The following is a 23659-nucleotide window of genomic DNA, read 5'->3' on the forward strand; positions in this document are numbered from 1 at the left end:
GTTAAAGTATATGAAGAAAATCCGACTTCACATAAATATGCAGTTGGAAAAGGGAGGAGTATTTTAATGCACAAAAAAACAATCTTAGTATTATGATGAAAGTAGTTTTGACCTCTTGGACTCCTCACTGCTGGGCATTCACAGACCACACTCGGACAACTACTACTATATGTCAAATATGAAAGATCCCAAAGAAAATTGGTTGGTAAAAGAAGTCTAATGGAATTCCAAACTGCTTCCCCCTTCCATACACATGGTATTGTTAACAATGCACAATCAATAGGAAACACATTTGCTTCCAATATTTTCAAAAAGAATCAACTCTGAATGAGTGGGTCATTCTGCTTGTAGTAGAACCCTACCACAAAGTAAACTTTTTGTTTAAATCCTTGCTTGCTATCTACACCTTCTGCATACTGAGTTGCTCTTTGGGTCAAGGAAATTTGTGGCATACAAATAAGAAAATTCATTTTTAAAGTGAGAGGTGAATTGAGATTCAGTGCAGTAAGAAAGCCTAGCTATATCAAAGCTTAAACCACAATCATCCATTCAATACAACTGTTGTAAATTAATGGTTTCCTATCAAAAATGATAAATTTTATTGAGTGGCATCACAGATTCCCAAACTAGATGTGTTGAGTATTCATGTGATAACAGAAGATTAATGTTTTCTGCATAAATCATCCTGAATTTAGTGCTTTCTGAGATATTGAATGATTTTCCCCTTTTCTTTTGAGTTTATCAAAGCCAAAAGACATAATCCATTCTTTATGTGAAAAAAATAGTGGTCATTACTCACTGGATATTTTTTTCTTTCTTTCCTTACAAATGTCCAGACTTTTCTCCTCATTTGTTAAGTCAAGATAGTTTGTATTACTATCTCTATAGAGAAACCCAAAGATACATTATTGCTACATCCATATGCTTACTGAAAAAGCAAAAAAAAAAATTTAAGTCTTGATTCTTGAAAATAACTTAATGCATTTAAGTCTCTGTAAAACTCTCATCACAAGTCATCAAATTGAACACATTGCACAGATGGGAAAGACTGATTACTGAAAACAATTAACTATTTTAAATCATTTCCTCAATCTGCTTTTGTTTTAGACAGTATGTCAGACAATGACAGGCAAGGTTGAATTGTGCAAATTATATTGTTTTCTGAGAAACAGCATGACGTAACTGATACTATTTAGCCTGATAAGTCACTGGCAAATGAAAGCTAAGCTACTTCTTTCTGCTTTTCCCAAATCCAAAGGAATGATATGTAGAACCTGTCCAGTAGAAGGAATGAAAGTCTTCCCTAACACAATTATTTAATCACAATCTAAGTGTTATGGACTAACATGAGAGGCACCACAGCCACACCACAATGAGAACGCTCAAAAGGCATCATGCAATCAAGGTAGGGAGGGGTCTATATAAAAGCCATTTTGTAACTGAAAATCTATGCAGAGGGGGATCGGGAAATTAATTAGGGTAATAAGGAATAACCAGGAAGTGGAAACAAACATACAGATTTGGAGAAGTCCTTGGCACCAAGGACCACGATGAGTACTATAGTACTGCCATCTTTATTTGCATATCAAATGGCTTGATTTTTAAGGTCTCTTCCAGCCCTTGATTTATGATCACATGATCCTTTGATTTGCATTTCACAGTCCTTGGGCTACTTTTATTTTTAAGTGATATCAGTGCCCACTAGTGCCTCCATCAGTTCTTTTTGTAACAGGTAGATTCTGGATATAAATTTATTCTCTCTGAAAAATCTCACATCATCCACCATCATATTTTCTCCATCCCTTTGAAGTAAAGCTGAAATGTGTGCAATAAAACCTCATTCGTTAAGACTCCACTAATTTAGCAAATGTGTTCACTTGTTCTGAGCTGAGCTGAAGTTACTTTTTGACTCTATAGGAATAAAGGGCTTGCAATGCAAATGTATAACTTAGACCATATTTTATTTGCTCAGATCCATATCTTAACTGGCAAGAACATCCTAGAGTAGAAATTTCCTTTGCTCGTGCAGGTAAGCAACTCACCTAGACTCATATGCATACATAGAACATGGACTAAATATTACACTACAGCCTGGCTAGGGGTGTGGAGGGTGATAGAGAATTCCCATTTGTCTTTTGCCTCAGAAAAACCTAAGTTCAAATCTGGCCTCAGACATTTACTAGCTGTGTGACCCTGGGCGAATTTCTTAACCCTGTTTGCCTTAGTTCCTCATCTGTCAAATGAGCAGAGAAGGATATGGCAAATCACTCCAGTATCTTTGCCAAGCAAATCCTAAATGGGGTCACAAAGAGTTGGACACAACTGAAATGACTGAACAACAACAACAAACAATGAGGAAAAAGAATTTGTAAACAAAGAAAATCAAGAAGGAAAATTTGTCCACTGCCTTAAAGAAACATGATTCTATAATGGGGCCCTAGAAATATCCCTTGTATCCTGGTTTCCTAACTCCCTGACCAGGAATATGGAAACCACACTAAAATCTTTAACTCATTCCCACCTAAACAACCAAGCCTTTGGTCAACATGCCTCTTAAAATTAAACTAAACCCAGATTTAAAATAAATTTTCTATGTTGGCTTTCAGCTGGCTAGACCATTGCTTTTTTTTTTTTTTTGCTCAGCTCTTTCATTGAGACTCTTATTTTTGTACCTATTGCTTTTTAGCTTAACTTCATCCCTGAACATAGCACTCATTCAGCATTGTTTGACTTCCTGACTCTGGATCCTATCATAAAGAAGAAAGTATGGTATAGTAGGAAGGGTACTAGACTTTAAAAGACCTGGGTTTGAATTCCAGCCCTATCACATACTATATGAATGTGGGAAAGTCATTTAATCTTTAGCCTCAGTGTCCTCATCTGTAAAACAGGTATAATACTTTGAACTACCTACCTACCTACTATATAGAACTGTTATTAGAAAAAGTGCTTTGTAAACCTTAAAATGCTACATAAATGGGGCCCTATTATTATTTTCCTCTGCCTTAAAGGTCAGCCCTGGTATATTCTGTCTTGAGTCCTAATAAATATCTACCTAGTCTATTCTCCTTTCTCTACGCATCAATATTAACCATTTCATGGGTCACAAGTCTGAAAGAGTTCATGATAAGACAACTCCACAGTTATATTAAAACAGGAGAAGTAAGGACAATAGCATCATTGAATAAATAGGGCATAATGTTCAGAATGTCTTCATTTCAATTCAACAGACATTAATTAAGAATCTATTATGGGCAAAAAAGACGAGTTAGGTTTTGAGAGTTGGAGTCTGAAAGCAAAAAAAGTTATGCATCAGGGATTATGCTTTTATTTCTGTTTGGAAAGTTAGTGATTTGTTATCTTACGATTAGTTGGCTTAATGGCAGATACTAGCAGTTGAAAATGATGGATGAACCTCTATCTCTGATATAAAATCTTCAGCATTTAACAAATACTCTTGCGGAAATTCGAACATATTTCACTTGCTGATGGACACTGATGTCTTTGAAGTCACAGTCTTGGAATTTCAAAATTAAAAGATACCCTACATCTCACTTAGTCCAGGCCACTTATTTCGAGGATTAGGTGATGACCAGAAAGGCTAAATAATTCACCCAAGGTCATATAGAAATTTAATGACAGAGGAGGGATTACAATCTGGTCTCCTGACTCCCAGTCCAATTTTTTTTTTCCCACTCCACTAGGCAGAATGTCGTATTCAAAGTAAACAAGTGCAATCACTGACAAGTGTCAGAACAGGACCCTAATTAATGAACCTGCTAATTACTCTTCCCTATTGAGGACATTAACTATTCTTTCACTATAGCATAAACACAGAAAGCATAAAACCATGGGCTGACAAATTTAGTATATAAAGAAAAGTAAGGAAATACCTGCATTGTACCCTCAGCAGATGTTTTAGAAGTTTTCTGAAGGGGCACAGAGAGAGGGTCCACTAAACAGCATGAGGTGTTGTGTGATAAATGAAGCTGTCTTTTTCCCATTACGGGAACATAGCAAGTTTCAAGAAACAAATCAGAAATCTAGAATGATTAATTGTCTGGTCTACAATGAGTCCTGTTGTGTTTGTCTATGAATCCCTTTGCTACTCTGATCAGCAATACCAGGTGCATGGAAACACCTGGCTATGCTGAACCCTTTGAATTTCTTAGTAGCCCAGGCCAAGAGGGTGAGTGGTGATTGTGTTTACCAGTGAGAAATAAGAAGAAAACAAATATTAGAGTGAGAAACTGAACTGTATAAATCACCAGCAAATTCACCCCTGAAGATCCCAAGTGAAACTCTGTTCTATAGTTTTTACTTCTCTTCTCTGGTTCATTTGTCCCCAGTAGATATCAAAATATAGTGTAATAAAACTATATCCATTCAAACTCCAGTAATACAGTTAGACTGAAGTTTTCACCATTATATTATCTGCAAGGGTTAAAAAATGGTAAGCCAAGTTAATTGTAAGGTAGGTAAGACTGAGGCAAGGAAAGACTTAGTTGAGAGAATAAATTATTTCAAGTAATTAGATGTCCCCTACTATCCTATAAACAAGGAATATCCTAATTATTAACTGGTTGTATCTGTTTATTAAGGCAAAGGTTCTTGTCGATATTTCATTAGCCTAGTTGATATCACTGAATATAGTTGAAAATTAATTTATTTTGAAACAATTTGTCATTCAGATCTTTTTAATAATTTAAGGTAGCCTTCTTACAGATTCACTTTAACAACATCTCATATGGTCACAACAGAACTGAAACTAAACTCATAGATTCTAAGTCAAAGATTCAAAGTCAGGAATATTTGAATCCAGCCTCAGATTTCCTCACCTACAAAATGAAGGGGTTGGACTGAATGCCCCCTGAAGTGTTTTCCAGGTCTAAACCTATGAACCTATGAGAGCAATTTCAGCTATCCCTATTTTCTAGGATTCCCAGAATCCAAAAGTGAGTTAAAAAAGCATGAACTAATGCTCATTGATCTGGTACTCCTTCAGCATCTTTCACCAATCTCCAATATTTCTGGCAGGGAGGTTATACTAGCATACCAAAGGATCCAACAAAGGCTTACAATGCAGGCCTCCTCCCCTTCTTTCATTGCTATGGAGATGCAGAAGTTTGATTAGGCCAAGACTGACAGTCATCATGACAGCAGCCCTTCAAGAACAAAAGGCTGCATAGGGCTGCAGGTCCAAAGTATTAGTGCTGCAAACCTCTGAATTGTCAGAGAGACAACAACAGGCTACCCTTGCAGCAATTCTTGGAACTGCTGGTAGCAGACCAGAAAACTAAGGAACAGGAGGAGTAGGACAGAATGTCAGGACAGGACATGGTGCATGTCCTGCTAGAACTGTGTTCTAGTAAGCCTGAGAGAAAAAGCACATATCATCTCACTGGGGTCAGTTCTGACTACCCAAAAGCAATTTGGAGCAGAGACTTAGGCTGGTGAGCTGTAAACTGCCCAGCATGGATTTAGGGTGAGATGTTTTGAGATTCTGCTTCCAAGAAAACCACCCTCAGAGAGGAGGAAGTCAGAAAGCAAATGGGGGGAAAGCAGCCTAATAGTGCTAAAGATCTCAGAAAGAAAAAAATTCAAAGACCTTGAACATAAGCAGATAAGTTGATAGGGAAAACCTTAATAACAGAAAGAAATACAGCCTCCAGATCTAGAGGCTTCTATGAATCTATACTTCAGAACAAAGGAAAATTATCCAGCATGTGATGAGACAAAACTGTGGAATGTGAGGAAAACATGGAACCATAGCATGTTGTTCCTGAGTGGCTCAAAAGAGGAATGAGAAGCATGACAAGAATTTGTGGTTTTTTCAGTAAAAATAATGGGCAGAATAGAAAAACTGGAATCTCTGAAGTCTCACCAAAGAAACAAAGGAGACAACAACAAATTGGGGATGTAAATATACAGAAGGGCAATATAGAAGAAGAGAAACAAAAAAACCAATAACTTTAAAAGAGAATATGCTCCCTAGGCAAGCAAAACATGATGGTCTCAAAGACAACATGCATAGAAACAACTTAAGAATCATAGATCTACCAGAAGAACGTGACAAGACAAAAACCCTTGACACTATAATACGGGAAATAGTAGAAGAAAACTGCCCAGAACTTCCAAACATTGAAAATGAAATACCCGGGGCAGAGCCAAGATGGCGGAGTGAAAGCAGTGACTTGCTTGAGCTCTCCCCCAAACCCCTCCAAATACTCATAAAAAATGGCTCTAAACAAATTCTGAAGCAGCAGAACCCACAAAAAGACAGAGTGAAACAAATTTCCAGCCCCCAGACAACCTGGATGATTGATCAGAAAGGTGTATCACGCCGGGCTGGGAGCGCAACGCAGCGTGGGCGCGCAGGCCGCAGCAAACCTGGAGCAGGCCTCAGAGGACTGAATCGCGGGCAGCTGTATAGGTTTCCAGACTCCTCAATCCACCAATGCCAAAGACAACTTAGAAGGTCAGTGGGAAAAGTCTGTTTCTGTCGATGCCTCAGAAAGGAAGGCTGGGTTTCAGCTCCATTCCCCAAGAGCGTGGCCCTGTGGGGTGGCAGCTGCTTCCCGAGCTTCCGGCCCACAGACTGAGGGGGAATCCAGTGGCTAATCAGAGAGGAACTGCAGGGATCTCTTTGCCAGTGCTGAGGCAGGAATCTCTTGCTTTGCCTGTGTGTGGATCTGGGTCACAGCTCTGGGCGGCAGTGCTGGGGTGAGGAGGAGCACTGGCGTGATGGAGCTTGTAGTGGCTCTTGGGAGGAACCCCTCCTCACAGTTACAGGACAGAAAGGAATACCTGTGGTCACAGGCCCCCCAGGAAAGGAGTAAACACCTCGCCCCTTATCGTACCACCTTGGAAGAACTGAAAATTTGCAGGTCCCTACAAGTATCTCTGAAAACAGCTACACAAACCCCTGAAGCTTGGGACAGTACACTCTCCACATTGGAAGCAGACTCTTACCTTAACAAAGAGTTTAAAACTCAAGTAATTGTCTGGGATCATGAGCAAGCAGCAAAAAGAGTCAGACTATATTCTTACTTTGGTGAAAAAGAAGATCAAAATATACAACCAGAAGAAGACAACAAAGTCAAAGCTCCTACATCCAAAGCCTCCAAGAAAAATATGAATCAGTCCCAGGCCTTGGAAGAGCTCAAAAGGGATTTGAGAAGCAAGTAAGGGAAGGAGAGGAAAAACTGGGAAGAGAAATGAGAGTGGATGCAAGAAAATCATGAAAAACAAGTCAACAGCTTGCTAAAGGAGACCCAAAAAAATACTGAAGAAAATAACACCTTAAAAAATAGCCTAACCCAAATGGCAAAAGAGGTCCAAAAAGCCAATGAGGAGAAAAATGCCCTAAAAAGAAAAATTGGCCAAATGGAAAAGGAAGTCCAAAAGATTACTGAAGAAAATACTTCCTTAAAAATTAGAATAGAGCAATTGGAAGCTAGTGACTTTATGAGAAATCAAGACACTGTAAAACAAATCCAAAAGAATGAAAAATTAGAAAACAATGTGAAATATCTCATTGGAAAAACAACTGACCTGGAAAATAGATCCAGGAGAGAGAATTTAAAAATTATTGGACTATCTGAAAGCCATGATCAAAAAAAGAGCCTAGACATCATCTTTCAAGAAATTATCAAGGAAAACTGCCCTGATATATAGAACCAGAGGGCAAAATAGAAATTGAAAGAATCCACAGATCTCCTCCTGAAAGAGATCCCCAAAGGAAAACTCCTAGGAATATTGTAGCCAAATTCCAGAGTTCCCAGGTCAAGGAGAAAATATTACAAGCTGCCAGAAGGAAACAATTCAAGTACTGTGGAAACACAATCAGGATAACACAAGATTTAGCAGCTTCTACATTAAAGGACCCAGGGCATGGAATATAATATTCCAGAGGGCAAAGGAGATAGGATTACAACCAAGAATCAGCTACCCAGCAAAACTGAGTATAATACTTCAGGGGAAAAAATGGTCATTCAGTGAAATAGAGGACTTTCAAGCATTCCTGATGAAAAGACCAGAGCTAAACAGAAAATTTGACTTTCAAATACAGGACTCCAGTGGAACATGAAGAGGTAAACAGGAAAGAGAAATCATAAGAGACTTATTAAGATTGAACTGTTTACATTCCTGCATGGAAAGATGATATTTGTAACTCATGAGACTTTGTCAGTATTAGGGTAGTTGAAGGAAAAAATATATATGTATGATAGATAGATAGATATAGATAGATAGATAGAGGGCACAGGGTGAGTTGAAGATTAAGGGGTCATATCTGGAGAATAAAATTAAGGGATGAGAGAGGATGATACTCGGAGAAGAAAGGGAGAGGTAGAATGGGGTAAATTATCTCACAAAAAAAAAACAGAAAAGTCTCTCACAGTGGAGGGGAAAGGGGAAGGTGAGAGGGAATGAGGAATCTTATTCTCATAGGATTTGGCTTAAGGAGAATAACATACACATTCAATTGGGTATGGAAATCTGTCTTACCCTACAGGAAAATAGGGGGAGAAGGGGACAAGAGAGCAGGGGGTGATAGAGAGGAGGAGAGAGGGGAGATTGGGAAAGAGGGTAATCAGAAGCAAATACTTCTGAGGAGGGACAGGGTCAAAAGAAAGAATAGAATAAATGGGAGGACAGGATAGGATTAAGGGAAATAGAGTTAGTTTTTCACAACATGTCTACTAATGGAAGTGTTTTGCATAACTGCACATGTATAACCTATATTGAGTTGCTTGCCTTTTCAATGAGGGTGGGTGGGGAGGGAGGAAGGGAGAAAATTTGGAACTCAAAGTTTTAAAAACACATGTTATAAAAAAAATGTTTTCATATGCAACTGAGAAATAAGAAATACAGGAAATGGGGTGCAGAAGTCTATCCTGCTCTACAGGAAAAGCTACAGCTAGTGAAATAGAAGGGAAGGGGATAAGAGAAGGAAAGGGGGAGAGATAGAAGAGAAGGCAGACCAGGGGAAGGGGTATTCAGAATGCATGCCATCTTGGGGTGGGGGGAGGGGTGAGAAATTTGGAACTCAAAAACTTGTGGAAGTGAATATTGAAAACTAAAAATAAATAAATTTAGAATTAGGGGATGGGGAAATCAGTCCATTCAGAGAAATGGAGCTAGAGCAGCTTTCTTGGTCAGCATCCAGGCTGATGAAATGTATAAAGTATGAAGTACAATTTTAACATGCCACTTTCTTATACATACAGGTACAATTTATCTGGGCCCAGTTGGGCTGTATATCGTATATGTATCTTATACTGACCTTTCTCTTCTGAACTCATTGATAAATGTTATTGATAAGCAAAAAAAAAAAAAAAAAAGAAAATGAAATACCAATTGAAAGAATTCACAGATCACTTCCAGGAAAAAAGAAACTCCAAGACACATAGTGATTAAATTTAACAATTCAATTCAGAAACAAGTTCTACAAGCAACCAGAAGAAAGTCCTCCAAATACAAAAGAAAGGAAATTGAATAAGTCTATTCTGCACCCACCAGAAAATGTAAGAGGGAATGGAATAATGTTTTCTGAACAGCAATAAAGCCTAGGATGCAGCCCAGGGTAAACTACCCTGCAAATCTGAGCTTAACTACACATTTAAAAAATGGAATTCAATAATAAAGAGATGCTTGAAATATTTTTAGCAAGAAAACCAGAACTGAAATAATTTGCTTCTCAGGCACCCCAAACAATAGAAATGCAGACAGAGTTAACAAATGCAGCAGCCAAGGAAAACAGCAGCAACAGAATGACAGCTGAGAGACCAGTAAAAACTTTTTTTTTCTGAATGTACACAAGGAGACAGGAGTGAAGGTAGAAGGCTGATGGAGGTTACAATGGAGAAGCAGGCATGGGGCATTATGGACAAAATCTGGCAACATCTTGCCCACGGATGAATCAATGGTTGTTGTTTTGTTTTGGTTTTGTGAGACTATGTTACAATATGGGAGGGTACAAGAAACAGGGAAGAGAGCAGGGGAATAGAGAGGAACATGTCATATGATGGGGTAAAATCAAGGGCCAACAATGAGGGGAAAGGAATCCCTGTGATCTCAGAAAGAGAAGAGCCTATGGGGATATGGGTAAGAAGGAAGAGGAAGAGAGAAGGATTGAAAAAGATGGGGAGATGAAGGAGGCTTTGCTTTGGTGGTGAGATGGGCTCCACTGATGAATTTCTATGGGAAAAAGAGAAGAGAGATGGAAGCCATTTACTAGGTTTAGCCTGGATGATCTTGCCTTGAGAGAAGGGGAATTGGAACTCCTAGTGGCAACTGGCACCTGGAGCAGTAGGAAAACATGTACCCAGGGAGAGGACTTTGAGGCAAACGGGGGGGGGAGGAAAGGTAATCAAGAAAGGGTTTAGATCAGTGGTGGGCTGCATAATTAGGGACATGATAGGGGAGGCATCCTGCCATAGGGCAGTGCCCTCTCTGACATCTGCAATAATTGGCATGTTCTGGGAATGAGGCTAATGGAAAATGGGAATCTATAGGGCAAGCTCTACAATGCAGTAGCAGAAGCCACCCAGAAGGGAGAGCCTAGAATGGATATCGTAGAAGCTCTGATTGTATGAGAAACACAGAAAAGAGAGAGAGAGAGAGAGAGAGATCAGAAAATTATGGGAGCTATGAATCAAAGAATAAGGGTCTTGAGTAAATAGAAAGAGAGAATGGAGAGTAAGAGAAATGCTTTTTGGAAAGGGCACAAAAAATTAAATCTAAAATGCTAATGAAAAGACTAGTTGAAGGGGAGGAGAAGGGTTACACTATTTACAAACCTTAGTAGTAAGCACTATCTGCACCAAAGCATTTTCAGTAGGTAGAATATTGGTATTTCTGATTCTTTTCTGGTGGATCTTGTGTTCTTATAGCACCAGAACCAAAAGGAACACCATCCATTCCATTGTTTTCTGTGTCCAGATGATCATTACAAGAGTTCTAAGACTAGACCGAAACTCTATGCCTCCTCATCTGTTTCTTAGATTCATAGGAACCATTGCATCAAACTGGATGAGGTACTAGCCCAATCAGTTGTATCCCCAGAACCCACTTGGCCAACATTTCAAGATTCCTTCCAAGCTTTCATAGTTCACATCGTGGCTTCAGGGTACACAGACATTCCTTTACTGTGACTTTGTCTCTCCCTCACAACATGGGCTGGACTTCAGAGCACAGGGCTAGACATGAGAAGATCTAGATTCTACTTCTAGTTCTTCCACTAGCTGAGTCATTACACTCCTCAGAGACTCCATTTTTTCACCTGTAGAATGAAAGAGTTAGGGTATATAGAGTATATACTCTAACCTTTTAGGGCACTTTCAGCACTGTGAGTCTGTGATCTTACCTTGTGTGTACCACCCATTCATAGCAAATTTATATAGCACCTTACAACAGCCCTGTGAGATGCACAGTGCAGGTATTAGTATCCCTCATGAATACTTTTTGGGGGCCAGATTTGTGATTCCATTTGTATAAAGAGCTTGCACTGAGGAAATTGCCTTTAACAATCCAAACGTACTTCAGTTTGGATGAATCAAGGTCCAAAAAAATCTCAAAAGCTCAGAACCAACTAGAAAAAATGTAATGTGAATAAACATAAAAGTCCTACAATTAGGTTCCAGAATAACAACTGTATAAATGCAAGATGAGGTAAAGAATTGGCTGAGCAACAGATCATAAGTGAAAAGACAGGAATTTTAATTGACTGCAAACTTAATGTGAACTAGTAGTAGAACATGGCTACCAATAAAGCTAATACATTCTTAGGTGTCATTCTACTCTCATTTAAGCAGAAGTAAGAAGAAGCCCAAGGGGCAGCTAGATGGTGCAGTGGATCAAGCACAGGGCTTTGAATCAGGAAGATTCATCTTCATGAGTTCAAATCCAGCCTCAGATACTTATTAACTGTGTGACCCTGGGCACATTTAACCCTGTTTGCCTCAGTTCATCATCTGTAAAAATAAGCTGGAGAAGGAAATGGAAGAACACTCCAGTATCTTTGCCAAGAAAACCCACAGAAGGTGTCATGAAGAGTCAGACACGACTAAAATGACTCAACAATAAAGTACCGAAAATAAGAGAAATACTCTGAATTGGTCAGACCACAAATAGGGTGTTTTTGGGGGAGGTTGTTTTGTTTTTGTTTTTGTTGTTAATACTGGACACTAACTTCTGTGAGAGAGGCAATTCTTAGAATTCTGAGATTTCAACTCGGGGATTTTCCAACTGAGTTATACAACATCAGAATGGGCTGCCAAGTAAGGTGGTAAGTTTCCCATCATTGGTATTGTTCAAACAGAGACCTGCCTGAGATATTATAGAGGCAATTCTCTCTTTCAGGCTGAAGTTAAACCAGAAAGCTTTTTAAGTATATTCCAAATCATAAGATTCTACAAGTCTAACATTTCAAATTATTTTTCTACAAATTATTGTATTTACAGTGTTATAGCTAACATACAGTGCTTACTATACAGCAGACACCGTGCTAAGTGCCTTACAATTATAATCACTTTAGATAATTTGATAGATACATCTAGTCAAATTCTGGAAACTTAAAATTGTATTTATAAAATATTTAGTTTTACTATAAATGAAACCTGAATGTATTCACATCTAACTAGGATCTATTTTTTTCACTGTGATGTATTAATAATAAATAGATATTTAAAATAATTGAAAAAATAATTAAATCCCCAAGCCCTGTATTTGTTTCAAAAAACTTCCTTATTTGATACCTCTGGAACTGGAATCATCCTGTCTTCTTGATCACATCCATTAATTCTCTCCCAGAAGGTCTATTAAATATGCCACACTAGAACTCACCTGTCTTCTTTCAGACATAATGCACAGTTTTCCTCTTCCTCTTCCTCTTCCTCTCATTCTTCATGCATCACCTCTAGTTCAGGGACTCATTGCTTGCTTTGTTCACACTGTCATTTTTCTTCTCAGTAACAAACTAAGTGCCAAATCATCATTGCTCATCACAGCTTCCATCTCCCTCAGAGGTCACATCTATAACATTCCAAATGATCAGAGCACTTCTGCTCAATATCATCAGTCAAAGGCCATGTCTAAAGTTCCAGCATCAACTTAGCCTTGTTGAACGACTTGCAGTCATTTTGGTTTTGTTTTATTAAGTGTCTTATGGAGCACTCTTTTGAGGTAAGTGAAAGCAGAAAGAAAAAAGGACTTGGACCTGAAACTTTCTTGTACAAGGGAATGTATTGTTTTTGTTCAGTCATTTCAGTCATGTCTGATTCTTTGTGAGCCCATTAGGGGTTTTCTTGGCAAAGATATTGGAGTGATTTGCCATTTGCCTCTCCAACTCATCTTACAGATGAGGAAACTGAGACAAATAGGGTTAAGTAAGTTTCCCACACCTAGGAAGTGTCTGAACCCAGATTTGAACTCAGGAAGATAATGTCCAAGCTTAGCACTTTAACCACTGTGCCACCTAGTAGCATGACTCCTGCCAAAGAGATTTTGACATTGCTCACAGTCTTTTTAGATAGAGTATCATATTCAGGTCAATTGACAATCAACCCAAAAGATGTTCAACACTGGCCCAGAAAGAAATTAATAGGGTTACAATTAAGGTTTGCTAGCAAAGTGAAGTGAGCTTATTATTTCTCATTATTATTACTAGATTATTCTATATTATGATGTTATTAGATTTTATTGCATACTATATTATAATTATGTTATTACTTGTTATTATTGTAACATCTTAACTATTTCTAGTTCAAACTACATTTGGTACTATGACTGACATCCTTCTGCCTAAAGCCAATATCCTTTCCCTGTTTCCACAGCTTTTCCCTTTATTCTTCTCCCTTCTCACTTTCTTCCCAAACCAACCTTTCTTCTGAACTTCCATATTTCTGTAGTTTACCACTGTCCTTCCAATCTCTCAATTTTGCAACCTCCATGTTTTCCCCAATTCTTCTTTCTCCTTCCCCTCACATATACAACAAGTTGCCAAATTTTGCTGTTTCTACTTTCACAAGATCTCTGAAATCTCAGATCTATTCTCACTACTCCCACAGCTACCACCTTTGTTCCAGCTTTTACCACTTCTCAAATGGACACATGGACTATTTCAATAGTCTTTCAATTGTTCTCCATGATTCGCTCCATTCTATCCTTCACAGAGCTACCAAATTGATATTGTTAATGCATAGATCTGACCAAGTCATTTCCCAATAAACTTCAGTGGCTCCCTATTGACTCTAGGATGAACTATTTTTTCATGTTTATTTCATCCTTTTAAAATTTCTATATTGTATAATTTTTATACTGTACAAATTGTTGGCATAGTAGTACATGTATATAATTCCTATTTCCCTACATATCCTCTATTCCAAACAGGACTACTAGCTGTTGCCCATATTATCCTACGTTCTTCCAGTTCTATGCATTTGCACAGGCTGTCCTTCATTCCTGAAATATATTCCCTCCACATCACCACCTTTTAAATCCTTTTTTCCCCTTCAAAGTCAAACTTAGGTGCCACTTAAAATCTCATTGTCTGCAAGAAGCCTTTCCTGATCCCTATTAATTCTGGTGCCTTCTCTTTAAAATTGCTTTGAATTTATCCTGTATTTAACTTGTTTACACATAATTTTGCATGTTGTCTCCTCTATTATACTCTCTTCTTCTTGATAGCAAGGTCTATCTTGTTTTGCTTTTACTTCTCTTTGTATCCTCAATGCTTAGCACAGTGCCAGGAACATAGTAGGCCTTAGTAAATGTTTGTTAACTTGATTTCTACCATGAAACCTTGTCCTACTAAACCTATGCCTCCAAATGAAAGTCATCTCTTCCTATTCAACATTTTATGGCACTTTGCCTGGACCTCTTCTTTTTTCCTGTCGTATCTTACCTTTCATCACACATATATCTGTGCATTTCATCCCCTAGTAGATTATAAGCTTCTTGAAGGACTGAATTGTTTTACATAATTGTATCCCCCAGTAGTGGGGATACCACCCTTTGTATCCCTAGCAGTCTCCTGTACATAATGAATGTTTGTTGAATTTAACTCCTTATTGATGTTTTGTCATCATTCTAGAATAATCTGCTGTAAAACCACAACTTAGTAGGAGGTCCTACTTTTAACAAACTCAGCCCTAAGAATTTAGCCATGAATTGGGAAATAAGGGAAAAAATGCCTGTGTGTGGCAAATAGTTGTATAGTCCATGTACTAGAATTGCTAGGAAGGAAGGAAGCATTTGTTAAGCACTTACTACATATCAAAACTGTACCAAATACCTTACAAATATTATGTCATTATGTCATCATAATAATCCTGGGAGGCAGATGCTATTATTATCCCCAGTTTATGGTTGAGGAAACTGAGGCAAACAGAAGTTAAATGACTTGCCAAGGTCACACAGCTAATAAGTGTCTGAGGCTGGATTTGAACTGAGGTCTATCCTGACTCCAAACCCAGTGCTCCATCCACTCTATCCAGCTGCACCACTTAGCTGCCTTTGTTAGGTGAGATAGCATCACCATCAGTCTGTCACCAAGATAAATGTGTCTTACATAAAGTAGAAGATCATAGCAGTCAGAGCACATTGGCATCAGTGAGAAGAAAGACAAGGCAACAGAAGAAGGAAATAAAGAAATTACCAAAAAAAAAAAAGAGTAGTTCTTCAGCATAGCCCTTTGGAGCCTTTTAGTGTAAGAGCAAACTGCCCTATACACCTCATTAGCTGCTAAGGGCATTGCATTATAGCACAATCCAATAACTGATGTTCTTCATGATGACCCTAAATCATGAAGAAAAGTCTAAATTGCGTTCAGTACATTCTGTTTAAGAAAGCAGGGAACCACGCTGCACAGCTTAGAAGTATTTGCATCGAAAATGGCTATTTTTTTTAAGTGAGTGCTTAAAGGGATAATCCAGTTATTTGTAAAAATCATTTTACAGAGCATTCATTCATTCTCTCACAGTGCCTCAGATGGAGGCAGTAGGATGGAATGAAAGGAATCCAGAATAGAGAGTCAAAAAAACCTGTAGCTTTATTGTTTACTCCTTGTTTGACTTGGAGACTTTCAAATGAGCTACTACAGATGTAGGAATGAAAGAAAGATATGGGCATGGGAAAAAATGGGGTATGGGGAAGGAAGTCATTTAATTGTACCTTCTTTGGCTCAAATAACAAAAACCTCCTAAATGGTCTGACAATCCTTTAGTCTCAGCTAAGGTCAAGCAGAAAGTTCTGTCTGGGGGTAGTTAGTGGTGCAGTAGATAGAGCACCGGCCCTGCAGTCAAGATGACTTGAGTTCAAATCCGGCCTCAAACACATAACACTCACTAGCTGTGTGACTCAGGGCAAGTCACTTAACCCCAATTGCTTTACCCAAAAATAAATAAATAAATAAATAAATGAATAAATGAATAAATAAATAAATGAATGAATGAATGAATGAATAAATAAATGAATAAATAAATAAATGAATGAATGAATGAATGAATGAATGAATAAATAAAGAGTTCTATCTAGTGTTTACGATGATAGCCTGAGACCAAAAATTAGCTTCTATTGTTGTTGCTCCACATTTAAGGTATATGTCCTTAATTCAATTCCACTCAATTCAAAAAGCATGTAAGTATTTAAGGAGCATTGTGTTCCTGGTGAAATGCCAGATTTAGGAAAGACAGTTCCTGCCTTTGTGGCACTTACAGTGTAAAAGAGGAATGTTATGCATACATAAATAACTAATGGAAAATAATACCTGAAAAGTGCATTAGAAAGGGGAAAACAAAGGGCAAGGAAAGGTCATTATTGACCTGGAAATCAGTAGCAGTTTCATGGAAGAAGTGTCATTTGAATTGGGCTTTAAAAGATGCATTTAAATGATTCAATAGGCAGAATGGTTGGAGTTAGGCATGGCAGGCACTGTAAACAAAGGCACAGAGGTTGGAGAGTTTGGAAGTCCTAGATAAAGTCTACTTGAACCTCAAAGAGTCAGAGTTATTACTTTGACTCTGAATAGAGTGGAAAGAGCACTGACTGGGTCAAAGAACCATTGTTCAAGGTCTCGCTGTGACTGTGGGCAAATCACTTAAAGTCTCAGGGCTTCAGCTTCTTTATCTGGAAAAATTAACTAAATTAAGATTTTTAACTTTTCCTCACCACAAGAAAGGGCAAAATTATCTCTGATGCCTCTTCTATATCCTTATTTAGGCACCTGGAGATGTAGAACTGGAACTCATGGAAAACATCAGGATTGAAAGTATAGATTTTGGAGTCATCTACATAGAGATGATTATTGCAGCTATAAGAATAAATAAGATGGCTTAAGAAGAGTAGAGAGAAAAAAAAGAAGAGTAGAGAAGGGAAAATTAAGAGGATCAAGAAAAAAGGGAGCTAATTCTTTCTCTGTTCCCTCATTTTCCCCATGTGCCATTATGATCATCTTAGTTTTTACGTACGTAACATCAGTTTGCAGATGAGGAGCCTGAGACCCACAGAATGTTAAGTCCAAGGTTCTACAGTTAGAGATGTGTTGATGTTGTTCAGTCATTTCAGTTGTGTCCAACTCTTCATGACTCCATTTGGGATTTTCTTGGCAAAGATACTGGAGTGGTTTGCCAGTTCCTTCTACAGATCATTTTTCACATGAGGAAACTAAGGCAAATAGGATTAAATAACTTACTCAGGATCACACAACTAGTAAGTGTCTGAGGCCAGATTTCAACTCAGGGAGATTAGTTTTCCTGACTTGAGGCCCAGCACTCCATCCACTTTGCCACCCAGCTACCCCTCAGTTAGAAGTAGTGGTAAGATTTGAACCCAGGGCCTCTGACTCTAAAAAAGTCTTTATTCGTTCCATTGAATCATGAGTTACACAGATATGCAAAAACAGATCACATGGAGAAATAATTACAATTTACAGTAGTAAAATTCTCTCCGAGAACATCAGACGATGATGATGAGTGAGTATAATAACTGAAAATATAGCATTGCCCCCAATTAATTCATTATTTATACCTACTTGCTGCTCACACTTGGCACTTAGAGCATAGTAGGACTTTCTTGTAATCAGGGACATGCAAACCAAACTAGGTCGCGATGATAAAAGCTAGAGCTGTGAATCTTCAGCAGCTGCTAAACTCAGGGGATTGTAAGAGTAAGTATTTTAGGATAGAGAAGTTTTGAGCTCTGAAGCAGCTTGCAAATAGAAAACTAATTTGCCTTATCAATTTTTGTCTACTGTGCTTGATCCTCAGGATAATTTGTAAAGCACTTTATCAGCCTCACTTATATTGTAGTCCTTTATCATATGGATGCAAGATGTATTTCTCGCTGTCAAAACTAATCAAAACATCTGAAGAAACCAAAGCAACCTTACTTACTTGCTCAGAGATCACAGAAAATGTCCTCCTGGTGTGCTTTTTATTTTGTTGACTTTTTTTTGGCTGCATATCAAGACACTTAAATTAAGTACAATATATCTTCATTTTGAATGTCCATCTGATATCCTTTGGATGTTTGTTTAAAAATGAATTCAAGTCAAATGCTTATTATAATAGGCACTGTATTATTAACCATTTAAATCGAAGTTTAATATTTTTAACTACACACACACACATACACACACACCCATATACACACAAAGAAAATCCACAGTATAACCACCTTTGTGACAAATGCATAATAAAATAAGTGTAGCACTTGGGGACAGCCAATCAAAAAAAAAATGTGAATTCAGAGAAAGTAGTTAAATTTAGTGATTGTACAGGCTCTTATTCAGACATGGGAGGGGACCAGGGGATACATTTAATTTTAATATCCCCAAAGGTTGACTTTGCCTGAACATTTACAAAATATTGAAAGAAAAAAAGGAAAGTGGTACAGATGTGAATTCTGCAGTTGGTTTTAGCTGCCCTTGAAAGCAGCTGCCATAAATCTTGGATGAAGCCAAATAAGGCTGATGATTTTGATCTTCAATTCATTCTTTTCTATCCTTCAAAAGGTAAATGATCCTGGTGGAATTAAAACTAAGCAGAATGGCTTTCTTCTGTGATCTGCATAGCCAATGATCCCCACATCCATCATTAGCAAAGTTAAGCCATTTTCCCCCTCTGTTGCTATGTGTGTGCCCTCATGCTTGAACAGAGGTTTTGAATTGGAAAGAAGACACTTTAAAATAAAGCTAAGAAAATCTCTACTCCCCGTTACCTTTAGCCCTCCCTTCTGAGTTAGCTCAGCAAAAAACCAAAGTGTGAAATGAATATTTGAGAATAAAGGACAAAGCTTGGCAACAAATTCCTACCTTGGTATTTGTCCAATAGATCATAGGATCTAGACCTGGAAAGGACCTTGGAGGTCATCTAGTCCAACATTCTCATTTTACAGATAAGATAAAAGAGGCCCAGAGATGCTATAAGACTTGTCCAAGGTCACACAAGTAGTAAGTTGCAGAATGGGCATTTGAACCCTGGTCCTCTGACTCTAATTCTAGCACTCTTTCCACTGCACTATGCTGATTCCTTCAATAAAATTACCACCAAAGGATTTTTGTGTCCTGACTGAACCAAGTGCAACAAATAGGTTTAGGGAAGGCAAAAATAGATGCTGCCAAAGCTGTACCTTAGATAATGCTGAAATCTTTTCTATCAAGATGTGAAAATTGGATGAATCCTTTAAAAATATATATTTTTCTATGGGAAAATGCAACCTCCCTTTCCCAAGTCCTACTCAGTCATACATAAGACATCTTATCCTGTCATCAGAGATGGAAATAAATGTATTTGTATGGGTTTGCAACTTTGCCTCAGACCCACAAGGCAAGCCCAGTTAAAACAACCACAGAAAGAATCATCTGTCTTCATAAATTCAGTTGCAAAGGAATTCATCATGTTTACCATCTTTAAAAAAGGAGCTAGTCTTGTAATAAAATGTTCCCTAGTCCAAATTCTTTGTATGTAAGGGGTTCTTTTCTTTCTACCATTCCCATAGCACTGCACATTCATGACTATTGACTTTTCATTAACATAGCATAATGAATAAGATATGTAACTTGGAGTGAGGTTGTTGGAATTCAGGTGGGGGAGGTGGAGTGTCTCATTTGATAAGTAACATCCTCAGATCACTTGAGGTATAAGAATTGTACAGCTAAGCAACCTAGACAAGTAAAATTTGAAGCAACAATGAGCTTATGTTATAAAGGCATTGCCCGCCTATTAATTAGTTATAAAATGCTGCAGGGAGTTGTTGATGGGGTCACTAAAGTTACTAAAAAGAATTTGTGTGGTTTGGATTACAAACAAGTTTACTTTAATTTAAAAAAATAATTTTACCATGGATACCCCATTGGTCTTCTGTCTTCTCCCAAATCACTTCCCCTGAACCTGCTCCCCCTCAAAAAAAAAAAAAACCTTGAAATTGATTTCTTAGATAAATAACTTAGAAAAGTTGGAAAGGAATGCTGGGCATTTTAGGGGTCTTTTATGCCAACTATGAAGGAGAGAAAATTCAATAACAAATACTATAAACCAAGCAGGGAACAAGGGAAGTTCAAAGGATAGACAAATACTGTATGTGTCACCATGGTCTGTGAATGTTTTTACGACCCATTTGTCAAAAGCTTTGCAGACTATTTTTGAATTTCTTTCAGCCTCAGTTCTTTGTCCTTTAAATTGTGCAATTTTATTAGGAAAACAGCAACAAAGAAAATAAAGCTTTTATTACCTTCTTCTTGATCTCTGTGTTTAATTACTTTTCTTCTGCTGGAGAAAAGGGGATCCTTAAAATATTCTTGGCTTTTCCTATATCTCACCATTATTGTCTTTGCTTTTGAAAAGAGAAAAATAGTGTACTCCAAAAACTTTATTGGCTTGCAAGTTGGATATCAGTTGCTGGAAATATGTGAGAACTGACTAAACAGGAGGTCTGTGAACATTTAGAAAGGATACCAAGAGCTAACTTTTGTGATACATAGAAGGGGAAAAGATGAGTACATTAGATCAAGTTATGCCAAACTGACCACTTTTCTTTTTTTCCATTGTGTAGAATGGTGGCTGATATAGATTTAGCATATTAGAATTTCAGCAAAGCATTAAGAGATACTCTCATAAATAATTAAAAGTTGGTTTTGTAATAATTGCTATTAGGTATATTCATGGGTTGTTCAACAGTTAGGCCCAAAGAGCCTTGATTAATGGCTGAGTATCAATACAGAAGGAAGCCTTTCATAGTAGATCTTAAGAGTTCCATCCTTGTCTCTGTTCAGTTCAACAGTTTTATCATTGAATTAATCAGATGAAGAAACTAATCAGATTTTCAGAGGACATAAAGCTAGGAGGGAGAATTAATATGATATTGAATAGAATTAATATTTGAAAATATTTTGATAGAACATTGAGTCAAAATATTAAAATTTTAAAGGAACAAATGTAAATTCCTTGCTTTTAGCTTCAAAATATCATTTCCACAAGAATAACATGGAGGTGGTCAGACTGTCACAATTCTTGTGGGAAAGACCTGTGGGTTTTAATTGGCCATAAACTTAATATGAGGCAAATGTGATACAGCTCCAAATTGCATTCATACAAGTATAGCAAATTATGTGTGTGACCTTAGACAAGTCACTTCATTTCTTTGGGTCTCAATTGCTTTTTCTATACCAAAAACCTATGAGCTTAGCATGATATAAGTGTAACAATGAGATTTTAAAAGCTATACCAGAAAAACACAAGTTCCACCAAGTCCTACCAAACTAGAAAGGTTTGTTTGATCGAAAGATAGATAGATAGGTAGATAGATAGATAGATAAGATAGATAGATAGATAGATAGATAGACAGATAGATGGATGGATAGATAAGAGATATTTATTTATATTATATAAATATATTGATATATCTTTGTCTATATATAATACATAATATATAAATATAGATATCTGCTATAGCTATATGTATAGGAAGATATCAATAGAGATTAAAATATAGAGATATCTACATGTAAAATAAATTTTCAATCACAGAAATTCTCAAAGATCATTTACTCAACCATGGAAAGGTTAAAATCTGTTTTGGTAAGTGAAGTATCCATATTAACAAAAATCATATCCTTGAAATACTTCACCCAGAAAAGAGCAACCAAGAAACAGAGAGAGCTTGACAACATCTCTTAAGGAGATAAATAGATATATAAATACATAGATATATCATAGATACATAGATAAATAGTTATATAGATAGATAATTAGTTAGAAAACTGAGCACTTAATATATGTCAAGCACCAGGCTAAGTGCCAGGAATACAAATATAAGCAAAAAGGACAATCCCTACCCTTATGGAGTTTACAATCTAATATGAGAAGTCAACACATAAAAGGTTGGGAAGAGATATAGAGAGTCACCACAGGAAGAAATGATCTAGAGCTAGCCAATAATGTAAAAGATTGCCTAACGTAGTGTGTACATAAGTATACAATAAGTATACACTAAAATATACATACTCCTCATTACTGGGAGTATGTATACATGCATATATGTGTGTGTATATATGTATGTATATATAGGTACATATATATATGATCATGAGTAGAAGGAAACTTAAATCATCACAGTTGGTGAAATTGAGAGCCATAAAGCATAAGTGAGTTTACCAAGGTCATACAGGTTAATGGCAGAGCCTGGTTTGGAATTCAGGTCTTGTATCTCCAAGTTCAGTGCTCTTTCCACTGTCCTTTTCTACCTCTCCTTATATGATTTTTGTGACATTTAGTCTGTCAGCCAAAAGAAAATTAACTATTGCTTATATGCAAGTTGTACCTTCACTTTTTTCATGGTTTGACCACTTAAACATGGAAAGATTCTAATGATAACATCCAAAACTTAAATTTCCTTCACAAATAACCTTGTGGGTTCACCCTTTACACAACCCCATCTTCTGTTGGAGAATGCTTTTCCAAGCAGGAGGAAAAGAATGAAGAGAAAGAGAAGGATGAAGAGGGAAGGAAGGAAGGAAGAGAGGGAGGGAGGGAGGGGGAGAGAAAGGGAAAGAAGGAAGGAAAAAGGGAAAGAAAGAGAGAAAGAAAAGGAAAGAAAAAAACTGTACAATAGGATTTACAGACCTCTTTGCTCAAAGCTTTTCTCATCTCTAAGCCTAAATCAGACAGCATAATCCGGCCTAAGTGCTGATGTAAGAAGTTCAGTTTTGCTGTTCTTATAGCTATAAAATTCTTTTAACCCAGCAAATCTAATTCAGAATTAGTGCATAGATAATGTTTCTATTCTTTTTGGGGGGCTGGGGGGTGGAAGATAACTTTCCCTAGAAAGGCTTGCAACATGCATTTCCCCAGTGAGTTAGTTATTGTAGTTGTAAAAACAAAATCCTCTGTAGCCTGTAGTAACACTGATTTAAAGCCTGATTCTCTAAGCACATAATATAAATCCTTCCAGTTCAAAAATCCATTGATCTGGAACCAGAATCCACAAGACAATCATCTTCATAGAATCTTTGAGTGCAACTTATATAATACAATAAATTTAAAAGACCAATTCTCTTTACTCCTGCCACCATAGAAAGAAATAACTTCCAAATAAATAAATAGATGGATAAAGAAATAAATAAGTAGACAGACAGATTGAGAGAGAGAGAGAGAGAGAGAGA

The sequence above is a fragment of the Phascolarctos cinereus genome, unplaced genomic scaffold, assembly GCF_003287225.1.
Source record: "Phascolarctos cinereus isolate Bilbo 61053 unplaced genomic scaffold, phaCin_HiC Scaffold_4;HRSCAF=312, whole genome shotgun sequence".
NCBI classification, from domain to species: Eukaryota; Metazoa; Chordata; class Mammalia; order Diprotodontia; family Phascolarctidae; genus Phascolarctos; species Phascolarctos cinereus.